The sequence below is a fragment of the Falco cherrug genome, chromosome 5, assembly GCF_023634085.1.
Source record: "Falco cherrug isolate bFalChe1 chromosome 5, bFalChe1.pri, whole genome shotgun sequence".
NCBI lineage: Eukaryota > Metazoa > Chordata > Aves > Falconiformes > Falconidae > Falco > Falco cherrug.
In genome coordinates this window covers 67,185,025-67,205,317 of record NC_073701.1, presented here as the reverse complement: position 1 = coordinate 67,205,317, position 20,293 = coordinate 67,185,025, and positions in this window count along the sequence as shown.

Sequence of the window (20,293 nt, the reverse complement as noted above, 5' to 3'; positions counted from 1 at the left end):
AGCTGGATGCTGGTGGGGGTCTTACAAGAGCAGAGTGAAGGGGAAGAATCCCCTCCCTCAACCTGCTGGCAACGCTTCTTGTGGTGTAGCCCAGGATATGGTTGGCTTTCTGGGCTGCAAGCGCACATTGCCAAGTCATGTTATATTTATTTAGGCAAAACAAAGCCAGTTAATTGATCCCAGTTGCAATAAATAGAATTTCTCTCCCACCATTCCATTCTTGCTTTTGGAGGCACCTTCTGAAGTTAAAACTGCACATGTGGCATAGACCTGTATTTCAGCAAACAAGTACTGTTAGCATAGCCATTAGGGTTAAATTTATGTGAACAGGAGACCAGGAGCAGTCTACTAGTCCCAGTGGATTCCTTCAGTTTGGATTCACAATTTGTGTAAGTTATGATAACAGTCTAATTAGTGCTTTGGACGTACAGTTTTCCACTTGGCAGATAGACTACAATAGCTCTTTCAGAAATTCTACTAATTATGTCTTATTAGTATCAGGCAAGACAATATAAATCTCATTTCACAAGAGATTTATAAGAACTCCTACTGGGAAGTGTTCCTTTTACAAATGACCCCTAGTTTCTTTTTCTGTGTGTCAGCTGGATATTTCCAGAATACAGTCTTTAATATACAGTATAGTACATAACTGTATTATGTCTGGGAAAGTAGGTAGCATTTCTTCAAGCTAAAACTGCTTTGGGGAAAAAAAAATGCTAATGTTAGTATTTCACCAAATGACCGTATGGAAATCAAAAAGGTTTTAGCATATATTTCCTAATCAAACTCTGAAAAATTCTAAAGGGCGTAACTAATTAATTTTCTTTCATACATGAAGCTGAACACTGATTCTGGATAGGAATTTGGGGTTTAGGTCAAAAGAATGTTTTTTGTCTCATTCAAAAAGGTTCTCAATATTATTTTTTTTTAACTGGAAATTCATTAATCACCAAAGCTTTAGAAATCTGATCTGTTTATAGAGAAGTGGTTTTTGACTTTTTACTTGTCCTAGAATTAATGGTATTCATTTTAATTGTTTTTTATAGGAATACAGCATGTCTAATTAAAACATTAAGAAAGTATTACAATTCTTAAGGTATCTCTGACTTGTATAGTGAAAAAAGAAGTTGGGAAATACTATTAATTCTGCTTCTTGTAGAGTCTGAGTAGTTGTCCTATAATCACAAGTTTCCCATCCCACAAAATAAGTCAGCTCCTTCCAAACCACAGCCAGAGGGCGACCCAGCATGGAGTTGATGTTCAGTGTCAGGAATTGGAGCCTGAAATCGGAGACATGACTTGGTAGAAATCCCATAGCTAGATCTGGAATCCAACCAGTTGGATCTGGGATAAGCAGTATTGAGAGCAATTTCAGTATGGTAATAGTTCGTTTATTGCAATTTTCTACACCATTACTGTGTTTTTTGCCACCATAGATGAGCAAGTTGGCATTAATTACACTGTGTATGCTGCCATTTGAATGGGGCTTGTGTGAATAAGAACTCATGGCCCTCTGTGTCTTACACTGCACTGACAGCAAAGTGCACATGATTTGGCAAGTTTGGTATCCCATGACGCATATTCTATATTCAGTGAGAATTATACAAGTGTCCAAAGTTCCTATGCAGTTACAAATCCTGCAGAAAGTATCTGGTATTTGGTTTTTTTAGGAGCAAACACCATTCCTGTTGCACTGTCAGAGATTGTGTGTCTTGATTGTAGTTCACATTTTTGTCAGCTAAACAATATATTTCTCTGTATGGAAACAGAGAGGCTAAGATGCCTTCACTTACATCCGCGTGGGCCGATGACTCATGCTGTATTTCAGGAACAGGCCAATTTTCAGTCTTTGATCACTATCAGCTAAATAATGATTTGAAAAGCCAAAAAAAGTTTTAACACATGAAGTCACTTTTTTCTTCTAAGTACAGTGTACTTGGTAACAATGAAAAATAAATGTATGGAGCCAAATTCTAGCTACATGCAACAAACCTGAATTGTAAGAAACCCTTTGAATGTATTTATGGTAAAGTACATATAAGCAAATGCATTTCCCAGTTGCTCTGAAAGTAAAGTCTCTAAAGTTAATGGACTGTTCGTTTCACCTGAACATAGGTGATTCAAACCAAAGACCTCAATATTATATCTTGGATACCTTTTACCTACATCTTGCTTTTAGCTTCTTATTTGTTGAATCTGGTTGCTTTTTACTTTCCTGTTGTATATACAGGAATCACTCTGAGTCAATTCAAATACATGACTTTCTGTATCTTTTTCTAAAGGGATTGTCTTGGGTTACAAAACCTATCTTTCATATTTCTGTCATATGCTATGGAAGAGATAATAAAACAGTATGCATAAAGCAATTAAGTAAATCACCAATCTTGGATATTAGGTATTTTTATTTCCTACTTATTTTTATTCTTGCAACCTGTGAATGAATTATTTTGAACCTGATACAGCTTTATGTAAGATACATGAGAAATGCCTGTAATATATTTAAGTCTTTAGGCTTTATAAGGGAGATTTTTTTTCTTTCAAGTTAACAAAAAATAATCTATTTCTAGGGTCTTTCTTCTTCCCATCCCCCCAAGATCTTTTAGAACAAAGAAATCCAATGTAAATTTGATGTCAGTGTCCAAATCTGAACTAGTTATTTTGGGTTACGTGTAAGAGATCCTAGCCACAGTGAAATTGGAAAGCCATAGAGTCACAGACTGGTTTGGGTTGGAAGGGACCTTTAAAGGTCACCTAGTCCAACTCCCTCTGCAGTGAGCAGGGACATCTTCAACCAGGTCAGGTTGCTCGATGCTCTATCCAACCTGACCTTCCAAGGATGGGGCATCTACAACCTTTCTGGGCAACATGTCCCAATGTCTCAGCACCCTTATTGTAAAACGTTCTTCCTTCTGTCCAATTTAAATCTACTCTTTGCAGATTAAAACCATTGCCCCTTGTCCTGCCACTACAGATCCCATCTCTGTCATTCTTATAAACTCCCTTTAAGTATTGACAGGCTGCAATAAGGTCTCCCCAGAGCTGCCTCCCTCTCCAGGCTGAACAACCCCAGCTCTCTCAGCTTGTTTCCATAGGAGACATGCTCCAGCCCTCTGACCATTTTTGTGCTGATTCCTCAAGACTTGGTTAAAAATCAACACACACACTTGCAAGGCACACATAAGGTACTTTCCTTATTTAACAGTAAACAGACTTAGCAATTGTAGAGGACCAGAGGCACCATGTTTTATGACAAAACAGATATAGTAATGTTTTTTTTGGGGGGGGTGTAAGGGAACTTTCCAGTTTCAAAGCAAAACCCAGCTGAAAGCATTTCTTTGAAAATTAAAATTTCTTTTCATCTTAAAAAAATAGGTTGTATTTGGAACTTCTCCCAGCATAATTGCACTGATTCTCTGCAGAAACCATCACTGTTCACACCTTGGAGTTTTTCCTAGCCAGTCAGGTGGGTTATGAATTATAAGTACTATCACAGTAGTAGAGTAGAAAGTACAACAAAACACTCATGGGCTTGCAGCTTGCATTGCCCGGGCTTTGGGATGTCTGTGTCTGCAGTGACAGTCGCTCTGCAGGAAGAGAAGCTAAACAAATACTACTACCAGTCTACCTTACATTAAAAGGTAGGAGCGTTCTACTCTGCTCCCAGGTCTTATCCTGAGTGCCCGCAGATTGTTGCCTGGCTCTGTACCCCAGCATTTCTGGATTTCCTTTCAAAGGAAGGGAAGGAAACCAGCACTCATTCCAATACATCTGCTGATGGGCACAACATGGTGGCCCGGTGCAGAGTATAGCTGTCCCACAGATGCATAGCTATGCATATTGTACAATGTGGCCTGATATTACTTGTGAGCAATAATGGAGACAGAAAACGGGCAATGTTTTTGCAGTGAGATTTTTATGACTGTACAGAGCTCTGTTGACTTTGGGGCTCTGTTTGGGTGCAGAAATCTGGCTTATAAGGGATCAAAGTCATATAGAGTTATAAAGGAAAGGGAAAAGATTTTCCCTTGTTTTTTCAACTGCCTGCAACGCCTGCTGATTCTATGCATACTGAACACAAAATGTCACCTTCTTTTTAATTGCAAAGCCAAGAATCAAACTATGCTTAGCAAAATATAAAAATAGAAATCTGTGCAGACAAGATACCATTACCCAATGTCTTGTTAGCAATTCATTTGTTTTAAAAGGAATTGCCAAGAACAAGTCAATGTTAATTGTACAGCAGGTTATATTTACCTTTCACAAGAATGTCAGATGGAACTGCATTTTCAGAGCACTTTCTATGAGTAAATCTCAAACTTTCCTGTCTTGTCTGCAAAGGGAAGTTAGTGTTCAGCAAGGTAGGATGTGGTTTTACAGAACGCTAGCTATACCACATTAACTCCCGATGTGAACAGTCCAACTCTAGAAGTAGGTCATGTGCCACATATTTCCATACTATCTTTACACACAAAAACTTTCCTGTGAAGACAAAGCCTCAGGCACCTTTTATTCAACAAACTCCTTCCGTTTTTTTCAGCAAAGCCCTATTTTACTGAGACATAGCCTTATTTTACTGCAACATTACTATGTCTATGTGGTACAAACTCAATTTACTGGAGCAGTTGCAAAGAAAACCGTAATGAACAGGGAAGCATCTTAACTTTACATCTTGAACAGGTATTGGGAATGCAACACCTCAGCCCCCACTGGAGCCCAGTATGTGGCTCTCAAAATGGTATAGAGACAGGGAGAGCAAAGCAAGCCATCCTCAAGGAATTATATGCGCCACCATGAGATCTTACCTCTACCAACTATGGCAGCTTAGTTAATCCTCAGAGAGCACCCACCTTTCCAGGAATGACCAGCAACCTTAATCAAGGAACTAAAGCAGTTATGGTGGCAGCATGGGTGAGATGCTAATGCTACAGAGAAATATTGCACTTAAATAATCTCCATCACACTTCAAATGAATAAATACATAGTGTTATGTAACAATTAACATCACTCAATTTATTCATCCAAAATCAAATCCCCTTGAGGCACACACTGAACTTCCCCACCTTCCCACATTACCCACCAAGTACTCCCAGGCCCTTGAGCAAAAGCAATCCCACAAATGGGTTTGCCTTTGCCTGAGGCAGGAATGACCCAGACTGTTTCCCCAATTTACTTTTGCTCAGTAAATTCATTACAGTTGTGAATATGCCTCATCCTAATTATCTTCTGTGTATCCTTAGGCATTATAAGCATGCCTTCATACACCATTCATAGCAATTGTTGGGTTGCACAACATCATTGCACGTGTACTAAGTAAGGTACCCTAAGTTCTTTGAAACTGAAGGTTATGTTTACATATCAATATAACTCTCATTACAGCTACAATGAACTCCCCCCCCACCAGCCTAAAAAAAAACCCCAAACCATAAGTTTGAGACAAATCTACAAATTTTATGGTGACAACTCAGCCCTTTATGTACAGATTTGTAGTAGAGTAGATCTCAAAGACCTTTTTGATTTTTGTTAGTGTCATTATGCCCTCTTTAGGCATGGAAACTGAGACTCACGATTGAATTTTTTCCTCCAAATGTTGCCCAGCAGAAGTTGAAACTGCATTAGCTTATGTGATAAGCTAGTAAACCACGCTTATCTCAGAAACTTAGAGTTTTGTGGTCAAAAACTGCCTATTCAGTAAAATCGTTACTGACCCTGTGTAGTTCCCTCGAGTAGCAACTTCATATTTTCAAAGCATTCAACATGCACTGCTAATTTCTTCCTCTTGCAGCCCACAATATTATTTTTTTTATTATTATTTTTACTGGAGGAAGAAAGTGAGGCAAAGAAATGAGGACTTTTCTCCAAGCCTAAACAAAATTTTCTGGAAGAAACAGGATTACCCTTGAAGAGTTCTGGTTTCCTGGACTGTGCTCAGGCCACTTTCTCACTTCCATTCCTTCAAATAGTACAAATATAAGTGATCATCTCTCTGCTTAGTATATTTTTTCTAGGTTTTAATCTATGGTGTTAACATCACAGCATTACTAACCTTTTTTTCCCTTTTTTTATTTCAGCATTAAACCCCAAGACTTTACAGTAATGCTTCAGGACAGAAGGAGGCCATGTAGTCCATTCCAGTCATTCCCAGTAACACATCGCTAATGTTTTCATTTCTTCAAAGTGCTTGTCTAACACTTTTTGAATGATCACAGCTGTGGTTTTTGGTGCCATCTCAGATCATCCTTTCTCCGTGTTAATTACCCCTTTGCATTCTGCTGATTGTCATAGTGCCTGCTCTTCTCTTGTTTGACCTTGTGTCTGTCAGCACTAAAACTTCCAAAGTTTTATGTAACACTATCATATTTCTTCATTGTGTCTTTTCTCTTGAATATTTGCTGTGCACAGAGAAGCATGAAAAGGGGTAACACCCCTGTGTATTAAAGTCTGACTCTCTGCACATGAGCTTAAGATAGATGGAGATGAGAATCCTGGGTTCAGATCCTGTACCTTGTTACTTGACAATGCCTAGTAAGAACTGCTATTCTATATTCCTCTGCTGAGGCAAGGAAAAATTATTATCTTTTCCTGGGATACTAGAAGCCATATATTAAAATCCAGAAGCTAAATTCATGCTATATCTCTCACAGACTTTGAAACAAATTTCTTCTGAATGCAGAAAGCTGGTTGATAGAACATTTCTTTCCAGCCAGTTGCACCTCAGCAGTGACCCTTTCAATTATAATAATGCTCTAAGTTTAGGGCTCACACCCACATGTCATGTTTCACTTTACATGGTCAGTGAAGATAGTGGTTACGGCCAACCACTATACACTATGATTTGAGATGAGACCGTCTAGTGTAGGACCCCAGCAGGGCTGTACTGAAGTGCTGCAACACTACACTAAAGGACAGCAACACTTAACAGTTGATGGAAATTCTTACTGAAGTCTGGAGTACCAGTGACCCTAAGAATAAAAGAGCTCCCAGAGATGATTATAAGGATTGGGAAGGCACCCTGTGACCTTGCTCCACCAGTACTATGCAGATGTAATGAGGTGACTTGTGGCATATGAAGGCAAGGACCCCAAGTCAGTAAAGAAATGAGATCCTTTATTGCATACATAAATACTGATTATATACAATTGCTTATCCACCTAAGTTCTGCCCTGGAATGTACCTATGTGCAGCAAAGCACCTTGGCAGCCAGGTCACACCCCACCAAGCTGTTTACTCCCCCCTGCTCACCTGAGGAGGTCTCTTCTTCCCAGCTCAGGGTTTAAGCTGTGGGGACTTTGGGCAGCCCCTCATTGCAGACGGGTGAGCACAGAACTGATGTGCAGGTGAGCTCAGGGAGCCAGATTTAACACGAGTTGCTCCCTTACTACATTTTCAGACAGAATCACTCTGCAGCCCGGCACCCAGACAACGGGCAAAGCCTTTTCTCAGAAAGGGCCCTTACAGTGACTTGCGTTCACGTTTTCAGTATTTTTGATTCATGATGGTAATTTGGGAGAACAAGTCCAAATGTAGAAACTTCAGGAACTCAGCAGAATCCCATGTGAAAGTAAGCATCAGCCAATTACCTGCCCCTCCTGAGTCATCTGCTCTGGTTCCCAGTGCATTCCTATAAATACTATTGAGACGGCTATTTGGGGAAACATTGTCTGTCACACAGGCAAAACACCAGCAACCGTGTCTGTGGCTCCCTAGACTCTGGCTCCCAGATGCTCTCAGCCCTGAGCCAGGAGTTTACAACTCTTGTAGAGGCAGTATCTCTGTGAGAGGCAGTGGACATAAACCACAAACGCTTATATCATGAAAAGTATTTTCTGCATTCACTTCCTGTTCATTTTTCCTAAAGATTTAGTATTTACTATTCACTAAATATTAATAGCACAGCTATTACTCAAACATGTTTCTCTAGGTATTTTTAGAATACTTTGTGGTGTACTACATACATACTGTCCCAAAATTATTCTTTTTTCAGACTTCTTGAATCCTTTCTCCTTAATTTTCAATATCCTCCTTATCTGTTCTGTTCTTTTAAAATATATGTGTAAGATTCTCCCCTCTATTTCAACAGCTTTTCACTCTTTCCTTACTTGCATCTCTAGACGTTTTGTGTGCTTCAGAAATGAATTTCAATCTCTATGGACTGTCTTTAACTTTGGCTACTTAGTAGACCTTTGGCACCAGGGAAATTAATGAAGTTCAAGGAAAAATAAAATTCATTCAAGTATGTATTTCTTGCTCCTCTCCCTACTCAATTCTTTGTTCTAATTAGGATATAAAAAGACACCTTGTGAACTGAAAAGTACAGAACAGTTAGTCTAGTATTACGTCTCTGTTTTGCAACTTTCAGTATTGCCCTGTTGAGCTTCATAATCATGTTTTGTTGTTCCCTTGTTTGTAATCTGCAAACTGCAGAATTCTCTCCCAGCTGTGATCTAATCACTCAATCATAGTGAGATGACTTTGCCAGCTTCTGTTTGTTTTTCCTGATTAATGGTTTCTTCATCTCTCAGAGGTTTATGTGCTTTGCAGATGCTGTGGAACAGCTTTCAGATGACCTTTTTTTTGATCATGCAGTTTTCAAAATTTCTCCTTTCGTGGTTGGATTCAGCTTGGCTTCTAACATATCTTGCCCATGCCTTCAAAGGCCACAATGAGCACATTTAGATGGTATTTGACATACATGTCTAGATGGCATTTACCTCTAAATGGCAGAGGTAAGCAAGCTCAGCCTCTGGGGCTGTCCCTCCCTGTGCTCCAAGCTAGCCCACAGCCATGCAAAATCCAACAATCCAAAACGCAGGATTCAGGAGGTCAAGCTTGGGAGAATTTATCTACACTCCTATCGCTCCCCTCTTACTGTGTGTGTGGGCAGGCTTCTCTTTGCCTGCTCACAAAAGACCGTACTTGTAGGTCCTTTACGAACCAGGTCCTTGCTCTGCCACCATGCTCAAGACAATAGTGAGCCTGTGACACGGTACACCAACATTACTGATAGTTAACTTGGCAATGCATGATGGTGATCCCATTAAAAATGTGGAGGTCCCTCTGATCCCTCAGAAAATTAGCTCTTAATATTGCCTTCTATAACATATTCACATTCGCCTTTCTTTGAAGACTTTGACTCCAATGCATTTGAATATCCCTAACATGCTGGTTAGCTTCCAGGCAATGTTCAGTCATTCTCAAGAAGTTAGATTGCACAAATATCTGTTACTTCTTGACAAATAGTAAGTCTCTTAGCCATCTCTGACAAAACAGTAAATTGTGCCCTCCTGACTTAAGGCTGCAAGTGTGTCCAAAGATAACTTTTCCTGGTTTGTATCACATTCAGATAACCACTAAATTTTATATATATATATATATATATATATGTATATATACACACACATACATATAACCAAGCAGTAGTTAACTATGTGTCAGTTTTGAGCAGTCTGATTTGTGTCTTTCCTATAACAACTATTACATCTCTTACAATTTATTCAATGTGGTTGTAGCTATTTATCTCTTTTAACTGTGGTTAAAAATTAGTGGCTTTATACAGGTCCACATTCTGTGCTTTATAATAGTCATTTACCAGTAGGTGAGCCTGAGTGTGACTCATTTTGATGAAAATGAAAATGCCTTCTTCCCCTTGGCAGTAGCTGTGGCTGGGGGATTGCGCTCTTCCTTCACTTTTTTTTATTAGTTAAGAGCTTTGAGTTGTGTTCAGCTTAGCTGGAAACCTCCATGAAAGGCATTCCTGTTCTCATTTTGCACTGTAACTCAGTAGAGCACTTGGTGTTCGTTCACCTTTTTTTAAAAAAAACTGTATAATTTGAACATGGTTCTCATTGCTGGTCTTTTACCCTGAGCCTGTTTCCACAGCATGCCTCTCTGTTGCTGCATAATGTAACTTTTCCCATGGACTCATAAGCAGCTGAAGAGTCAAAGATAAATAAAATGGAGAGAAAGGCTGTTACATATGATGTAAATAGATGTGACCTAGCAATTTAATATTGCCCTTTCATTTTTCCGTACTGTATAGGACTGTGAGAGACGAATCTGGCAGAAGCTATGCAGTGTTCACAACTAACAAGTAAGCCTTGAATTTGAACGTATTAAGTCATGTGGGTGCAAGTGGATGCCTGTGAGTGAGATTTAGTCTAATGGCAGCACAATCTCTGATTTGGATAAGTTTAAGACTCAGATTTGTAACCACTGAAATGCAAAGCAACATATGCTTCACCAATGGATTAATGAACTAAAATAAGCTTTAGCCAAAGATCTAGATAAAGTACTAGTAATATCCATACAGATATTCTCTGTTATAAATATTGTTTCAATGATAAAGTGAAACCACTGGTGAAAAATTAAAATGAGACCTGTACAGTTTTAAACTGCTCTTAAAATACAACATCCTGTTACTAGATGGTTTACAGACAAATTATTGGACTCAGTAGAGGGGAAATTCTTTTGCCTGTGTTATACAGGAGGTCAGGTTTGATGATCGAATGGTCCCTTTGGCCTTAAAAGTTATGAATCTACTCCTTTTCTACAATGTGCACATAAAAGGTCAAATTTCCAAGGCTGGAATATTTCACTGAAGGACCAGAAGCTCTCTAAGATATTTAAAGATATTTAAAATAACAAAAAGGGTAAAAAAAAAATGAAATAAGGGCAAGAAGAGGAGTACAAAATCAGCTAAACTAAGGAGTTTCTTTCTTTCACCCTCCAAATGGGAATAAAATATTACATATCAGAGCATGCCATGTGCTTCCAGAAGTACTTAAGTGGCGATGCTTAAAAACAGCTCTAGCACATAGCTCAGACTAGTCTGTTTTGCAAGGGGTGATTATGCATAATCTCTCACCTAACAAGAAACTGAAATTCTTTACGTGGGGGAAAAATATTTTGCAAACTGAACATGTACATGTCACCCCAGGTAAATACATGAACATAATTAAGGAGCTGCAGTGAGAAATACCAGGATTAAAACAGCTACTAACTACCTGACAACATTGCCACAGTCCTGGTATTAGCATCCACCCTCCCATACCATCCTGACAGTGACGTATGTACAGAACAATATTTTAATTGTTGGAGTTTATGCTCTGATTTCAGTAGGGATTTCAGTGTTTAGAAGTCTCAGTGATGGTCACTCAAAAAAAGGGGTACATGCTTTTGAGACACCTTTTAGACTTTGTTTCTAACTGTGCCTTATTTTATAAAGATATTGTACACTAAAAATGTTGTTCTACTATTTTAACTCTAAATAGTCATTTGGTGGCACTGTGGAAAACCACCCCCACTCAACAGCAAACAGTACAAGCCTATATTCTCTTAACAATCAGTACATAATTCAGGTTTCTCTAAATATTTGCATTTCTCATAGATGAGTTATCAAATACAAACAGTAATGAACATTCCTTTTCCTCCATCTTGATGAGCTCAGCTTCTTTGCAACGTTGACTCCTTTATAATGAAGTGTTTCTAAACTGTAATAAAAAAGGGATATATTAAAATAACACACATGCTACATTTTAATAACTTCCGTCCATATGATCTTTATTTTGCGTCCCATTAACATGCACCACCTAACAAGAGATTAATTTCTAATCCATACAACTGTTTTCTGACCAACTATGTCTGCAGATAAGGCAAAAGTAGTAAGACATGATATTTGGAAATAAAAATGCTGAGCTGGAGAGCACAGTGAAAGGTGTTTCATTTAACTGACAGTCTTGCATATAGCAGCTCTTATCCAAAGACCCAAGGGAACTCAGATTTTGCAGCCTATATGTTAGATCACTTTATCTATTACTGAAATTCAGCTATGGCTGGGAAAAGCACGGATCACCCTTGTGAACCTACATCAAGACAATAGAGAAGGATGGAGAGTAATAAGGAATCCTCATACCAGTGTAAGAAATATAGATAGAGGAGCAATTAGTTAAATGAAATTTAGTCAAGATCCAAGGATTATGGCTGTATGTCACTTAAATCTAGCTTCATTACATTTACATGTTACTCAAAGAATAATGTCTCAGAATTTCTGAAATAATACGATACGGTACTTCTATTTAGTATAATATACTTTGTGTTCCTATACTTTATAATTATTAATAGCAACTAATTACTGCAGATAAATTCCCTGATGTAAGTGGGTCAGTTTTACTTGCAGTGCAATGATTTCTGAAATTTTTTTGCAGGACTAGTAGTTTTATTTTTAAATCTAAAAAATAAGATTTTTTTTGTGAACTGCTTATACTCAGAAAGCAATCAGAAACAATACCTTAAATCTCCTTGTTTTCCAAGGTACCTGAGCTAAATCTGTTTGGGCTCCTTTTATGCAACGTTTCAAAAATAAGATGAAGAATGGAACTCTCATTCCGTTTGAATAGAATTCTTATTTTAGAACTAGCTGTGATAACATCATAAAATTTCTTGCTGAGTCCCTTTCTGTAAAAACACAAAGCAGGTTTTATACAACTTCTCTTCCCTATACGCCACACACATCCACCTCCCCCTGCACCCCCCCCCCCCCCCCCCGCTACTTAGGAAAGGGAAATTCTTGACAGCAAGCCCTGGCTGGCAATGACCATCTGTCTCTGTGTTCACTGGTAGGTGCTAATTGGCACGGGTGAAAGGAGGTGGTAATAAACACTTCGCCCAGTGTAGCCAGCCCTGTTTGGCTGAAAAAGAAAATTCTTTGAACTTTACCCGATCTTCAACAAGTAGAGCTTTTCAGAGTCACAAATGCTTAGATTTTTACCAATGTTAAGAACACAGGAGTTGTGTCTATAGTGATATGGAAAAACACACAGGCCTGACTCCATGATCGGTTTTATAGCAAAGTAAAAAGAATTTAACTACTGCTACATTTTCAGCCCCTAACACAGCTTTTGTTTCAACACTTGCTGCCCGTAGGAACAGTTTTGGTGCTTGTAGCCTACAAGCAGAATGACATCTTGGAGAACAGAGGCTTCGGTGTACCCTCCACCTTTGTGCCATGCCCTGATTTCACTGGAAGCTTTGGTTTAAGAGTAAGGTTGAAATGTGCAAAAGGAAGGGGAAAATCACAATGTCACTCTGCACATGTGTTTTGTATATGAATTTCACAACACGGCAGTTATGCTCAATGTATATGCTCGAGAGCACGTTTCTTTCCCCAGATTTGAAATGAGTATCACTGGATTCAAAAAACTAACTCAGAGCAGGGAGCAATTGGCAGAATCAAATTTATCTGATATGGTTCTGATGTTCAGATGTAATTGAAGGGAAGTTTCTAATTTCAAGTGTGCAAAGTTTAAACAGTGCATTTCTGCAACTATTTCACTGGTTTTATTCAAGAAGTCACATGTATCTTTAAATATTTTAATTTTGCCAAACTTGAAAGCTAATCTGTGCCTTTTTAGGTATGAGTTTTACAAAATAAATTTGAAAATCCTTCAAAAAAAGTCTCTGCAGTAAAATAGACTATGCTGAAAAATTGTAGTATGCTCTTTTGAAACTGTTAAATAACAGAGCTATATTGCAGCAGTATTTAGTACTGCTACATACTAAAGCCAACAAAAAAATTTTAGAACTTAACAAAAAAAGAAATATTAACTCATTTTGACTGCTGATTGTCTTTGTGTCTGTGATTTTTAAGTTATCCTTGTTGGACTGATCAGTGTTCAGCAGACATGTTGGGATTTCAGATTAGAAGTCTAACTTTTACATGCAAAAACACAAATGAGACAAAATACATCTCTAGCTTCTGTTTGCAGTAATGCTGTTACTTCTCTATCCCTGATAAATCCATTCCCGCCTTATGCTTATCTTTCCCCATGCCAGTTCAAGCCATAAATAAATTAATAGATGAAAATTACCTTTTCCTTCTTTCAGTTCTTTTGCAAATTTCAGTCATTACTGGGACAGTATTTCACTAAATATCTGTGAAACACATAGCATAATTAGGACTATACCTTGGCTGGTAAATCAAGAAAAAAAGACTGTATCATTAATATCTTATGCCATGATGGATCTGATCCCAAACACCTAGAATTCTCAGCTACATCTTGGTTCTAGAAGATTAGAGAAAGAGAATAAATTTCTAAATTTGTATGTTTGCAGAGTGACACTTGCTAGTAAAGTTGTCAGAATCTTACTATATTTCTTCAGTTGGAAGGTTTATAAAACTGCTTCATCCATATTAAATTCTAAAGTGAAATAGATTTATGTGGGAGAGAACTTAATCTCAGTTTAACATCAGTACAGTACCCCAAAGGATCACAGTTCATGTCTAATTGAGCTTTTGCAGCACAGTCCCAATCACCTACATGAGGAGATAAAAAAGATGCCGTAACTCTAAAAGAAAAAATACTTTGTTCTGCTTACTCCTTCCCTCTTGCTTTTCTCTCCTTCCCCTTCCACCTCCTTTAGAGCAGTAACACACTGCATTTTAAACTTTCCCATAACAGATAATCATAGACACATTTTTCCTAGTGATGACCTTGTTTATCAGTACTTGAAAAATTTAAAATTATGTCTACCCTTAGTTTTATGACAAAAATGAGCCTGGATTTTCCTATTCTTAAGAAATTCTCAGTTCTGGAAGCTGGGAAGAGCACTATACACTGAATAGTTGGATAGTTACCACTGTGGCTGCCACAAAATTTAAAGACCTCTGTAGCTGAGCATATGGACTTCTCCAACTTTAAGTATGAAAATCTACCTCCACTGGTCAGTTCATAATACCCTCTTGTCTTCTCTGGAATGGATAAAGAATGAGGATCCTTAGCACCCAGTTTCTAGTACCCTGCTTTACATTGCCCTGCTACCAAAAATACTGCAGGACAACTTTTTTAGCATTGCTAGCTTACCAAGAATGAGCAGGGTTGTTGGAGGAGCTTCAGCATATTTTCTTTCCCTCTTGCACAGATCAATAGGAATATCTTATGGTAATGTGAAAGATATCTATTAAAAGATATCTATTATGCACTACGAAAATATGGTATAATGCTTTCCATTGAATTCCTGGAAACCGGGTGCTCACACTATCTCTGTCAAAAGCACTGCTTTCAGTCTCAGTGTAATAATTTCTCTCGACCTTCTCATCTGTTCCAAACTCCCTGCAGAAAACTGATCACATATAAAGCTGTCAAATGGAAACGATGGCTGTGTATTTTAGGTAGGAAATGTTTTGCAAGTCCATTTATTACAGTGTAGAAAAGTCAGTGGTGTGTGTTTTGCCCAAAAGCCTCACATTTCGTACCTGAAATTACTTGCTGTGTCTTTCTGCAATACAAGAAAAACCCACACTTGTTATTTCTCCTCATGTCTTCTTGCATCTTCTTTCAATGAATGTATTGAACCAATACGACTGTTATAGGGTGACGGAAGAAGTTCAATCAGATAGCTTTTGAGATGGAAACAACCAGGGATTAACACTGACAAGCAAGAATCAATGCCCAAAACCAAGAAGAGAGTTCAGATTAAGTAGGCACAAAGGGCACATTTTTTTGTCAGGTGTAATGCAGCATTTCCTTCCCAGATCCGGAGCTTAATTTTTTGGTAATAGTTTTACAAAGAATAACTGAACAGGCCTTATTATATAATATTTATGGATCTTGGCTCTCTACTTATTTTCATTAGTTTTTTTAACTCATTAAAAGATTATACTGGGGGACAGTGAATATCTTCCCATGCCAAGAACCGTAGCTAGTTTCCAGCTGATTTTATCAGTCACGAATAACTCGAATTAACCCAGTCAGTAAATCGCAGTCTTAATGCGAAGCTGGTACTTTTAAAACAAACATATAGTTTCTTAAATAGAGTGAAATATTTTCAGTTTTCTAACCCCACAATCAACCTTGACCATGATTATCACACTTATATGTCAACACTTTACTGACTGACTTGGCCTTAGTTTGTGAGCTAATGGTAGCATATAAAGATTTTACTTAATGCCTTTCATAGAGAATGTAAATGGGGCAAACCCAAGTCATCTGAATAGAAGGCGGCGGCTGCTACATGGCACTCCATAGAGTGTTGCCGTAATGCTTTCCTGCTAAAACCTTTTTTCATGTCAAAAGTAATCTAACTGATGCTGAACAGGGACATTGGGGAGCCTTCCTTCTACAGAGAGTGGTTATACACTAGTTTGATGGGACTTTGAGCAATTTGCAAGTGTGACAAAATATTTTTTTCCTAGATTTCGAGGGAGCTTTTAGAGAAACAAAGAGTACTACAACTGCTTGAGAAAGGAAATAAGAAAAATCTGAAACACCAATGTATTTACAAGGGGGAAAAAATCTTCCGGCTTTCAACTGCCACAACACTGGTAACTTTGTGATTGATATTCAGTAGGCATAGTCCTAAAAATAAATCAAAGCACATTTTGAATGCTATCTGTTTGGGTACACATCATTGTACATTTTTAAGCTTTTAAGTCCTGATAGCAGATCTTGTATTCTGATGTTACAATTATAATGTGATTCATAGCTATAAAGTCATTAGGATTAATACCAGTAAAACCAGTTAAGATGCATATTCTGAATCAAATAAAAAATAGGGGGGTGGAAAAAAAAGGAAAAAAAAAAGAAGTTTTGTCTGGAGTAGAGATGTGCCTTGAGTCTGTAATCATTTTTTTCTATTTTCCATCTGACTTACAGTCTATTATTACATGTTGCTGGTAGCAACCTTAAAGCCAAAGAATGGCTTTGTATTCCATAATCCTTTTGGAAGTTAAGCTCCTCAGAAGGATGGTTGACTGTTACATAAATCAGATTTTACATAAATTAGTCTTAATAAAAGGACCATTATAACTGTACTCTGTTTGGGGGTATGCTACCATTAGGAAACAAACGTTTTTTTCCAGCCACATGTAAGGAAGTGCCAGCCTGTCCCCAGAGCCTCAACAACTGTTTCTAGGGGATTGGGTAGTTATAATGCATGATGCTTGCCAAGTGCACCCAAGTCTCCTGGAAAGTAGCTACAGCAATGAAAAAATATGTCAGATAAGCCAAAGTCAACTGTCATTGCAAACATCAGGAATGTTGCACTGGATAATGGCCACTGTTAGACAGAGCAGAGCCTTAGCCGAAATCCTCTGGGGTGATTAAAGGAAAAAAACCCAGCCTAGAAGTAGGTTCAAATATTGATTTATATCTCATGGGCAGCATCAACAGGATTTAACATCCTGGATAATAGCTGAAGAATAAAAGCCTGACACCAGCCTCCATGCATGAAACTGCTTCCAGCTTGGTGAGTATTGACATGTTCCTGAAAGAGAACAAACGTATGCTGTATCAGACCCTGTTACAGGTCTCTGATGAGAATGTCACTCATAAATGCTGGATCATTAACTCATATAGTCTAACTCCTGCATAATTCAGAGTATGTTTAATTCAGGTGTAATCCAATATAAATGTGATCTAGTTTTTCCTATGTGGAAGCTAATAACTCCATGTGACTAAAGCACAGTTTCTAAAATGCACTTAGTTTTATTTTACGAGTTTAGAGGTGGGGAATACAACATGTTCTCCTAACCTGTAGCACAGTTGTGTTAAGAAAGAATAGGGACATTAGCTTTATTTAAATTTTTCTGCCAAATTTGTTGTCATGGATTCTCATTGTGCCTTTTACCACAAGATTAAAGTATCCTTGATACTTTTATTCTCATTTTGCAAAGGTTTGGTAATAACACTGGAAATTCTATTGATAAATGCCCATCATTTATATGAATCTGTCTTTTTATTCTGTTTTCATTCATTGCTTATGATGGTAGTAAAGAAATAACAACCTTTGCTGACATCTTAACTTTGGAAGTATAAGAGCAACCACTTGAAGTCTCTCCTTGCATTAATAGTACGTGATTCAACTTTCATAGTATAGGTCGAGGAACTGAAGGAACCATGCAGCCAATAGGACTCTTTTTCGAGACCTGTGTTTTCTAACATAAGATGTGTGCAATCATTAAATACCATTTCACGCTCACTTTATTTGGATTTTCTTAAAAACAGATGAATGACTTAAATTAGACTGAGTATCACCTGTGTCCAGGAATAGTCTCAGGGAAATAAATGAGACTACTTGTGAACTAAGGATCTAATTTAGCTCAGGGTGAGGTGACATAGCTTGATACTTTGCCAGTTTTAGCAGGCAATGTATTTTGGGACTGTTTATGGGAAAGTTTAAAAGTTTCTATCTACACCCAAAGGTTGTACAGTCCTTTTTAAGACTGATCAACAGACCAAAACTGCCTAAGAATGTAAATTCACAGTCAAGTACAATCATTAATATAATCAAAATAAATGCAAAGATCTTTCTTGTCAGCAGTTTATTAATCTTTTATTTCTTCTGCTGTCTGAAACATCCCTTTCCTGATCCTGACAGAATAGCAATATAGGTACCGATATATATCAGGAATATCAAGGAAATATCAGCACATTTGAGCTATCAGAAGATGCACTATAAGCCAAAAGCAATTTCAATCTTTTGCGTATAAGCAACATAGACAGGACTATCAGTTTCTGACTGACTTTTCCTCTTTGATAAGAGAATATAGATTTCTAGTAACTTTTTTTTCTGGCTGGTAATTCTCAGCAGAGAAGAAGCCAGGAATATTATCCTGTGAAAAGTTACTCCATGCTTCCTATTAGTTTTCTTATATCTTTCTCTGAATTATTTGTTTCCCACCACTGTAGAGGAAAAAATTGTAGACTTGACAAGTGTGATTCACTGTAATAGTTGCTGTGATTTTAGGAAGCGTATTAGTCATTGACAGAAAATAAAAATGTTCATGATCTTGCACAGCAATGCTCTTGCATTCTCTAGAAAGTAGTTATTTCTATGTAAGTTGAGGCTGCTGCTTAATCATTTTATCAGCAACTTTCTATAACTAGAGGGGCCATATTCACACCACTGTACCCTCTAGGGGCACCAATGTGATTCTGCCTTTTTCTAACTCTTTCCTTAAAAGGTCACTTCTTACTTCTGTACCTGAAACAAATGATCAGATTGTCCTGAAGACCCAAGTAATCCAACCATATTTTATTTCACTGTAAGTAATTTTAAAAACTGTATTTTTATTTTCTAAAAGTAAACAAGGGTCATTGTAAAGTATACAGGTCCTATTACCTCCAGTTTCCTCCACTATACTATTTACTATGCTAACTGTCTGCACAACCATTTTTCCTTTTTTTTTTTTTTTTTTAAGTATTATTCTGAGCAACCATCTCTAATATCTATGCATAGAAATTAGAACATCATATTAGGCTGCTCCTTCTAACTCAAGACTGTAGGGAGAAAGATCTTGACAAATCAAGGCTCAACTGCCTCTAAATACCCAGTGATTATCAGCTGCAAATAGACACTCCTCCTGCTGCTTCCCTCTTTAACCTGTTCATCTAGTCTGCAAAGTTCTTGGGAGGGCTGGTTGAGAAGATTGGGGCTGGTGGTGGGGGATCTACACTGCAGAGGAAACGCCCTCTTCTGTTGGCAAGAACCACATGCAACTGCCAATCTTTTGTGCTGTTGATTAAATTGCTGGCCCAAGAAGAGAGACGGAAGGCAACAGGGCATTGCTGCTAGTGTTTTATACAGCATAAAAAGCAAAGAAACACAGTCCTATTAAATGATGCTGATGAAGCAGAAATAAAAAGCAGAAAATGTTGTGACACTGAATAAATAGCACAGTGGCATTTACAAAAAAACAAGGGTAAATATTCCATATAACTCTAAATACATTCTTAAAAAATTATTCCCATAGCCTAAGAAAATACTGGACTAAAATAAATATCAAAAGTTGACACACATAGACCAAAAATCTGGAGTCCACCTGAGCTAAAAGATGTGGTCCAGAAAGTTGGAAATTAAACTAGTCATTCTGCTTTTAAGGGTCTTCAACATGAAAGTTGAGAAATTTTGAATGACCATGTGGAAATTTTCCACCTGCTTAGAAACAGGTTTTCTGCTTTCCAAACATGGAAATGATCAGAAATAAAAGAAAGCTCTTTATGGTTTTTTTACTGTAAGCAGTGCTGATCCATAACAGAAAAAATTATTTTTTAACTTGATTGTTTCTCAGACTTTTCATCTTATTAACATCATGTTTCATTCCAAGGTAGATGGGTGTCTACTTCAGCGTGGTATAAGAAGAAAGAAAGTACAGAACTATTACTGAACTACGTTTGCCACACTCCTGGCTGCACGCTACAGATTGTGTGAAAAGGAGACAGCAACCTTGCCAAGCAGAGCTCTTGCTAGCTGAAGCTCCACAAGGCAATGTGATTTCACACTGTCTTTACAGAAAGGAGCT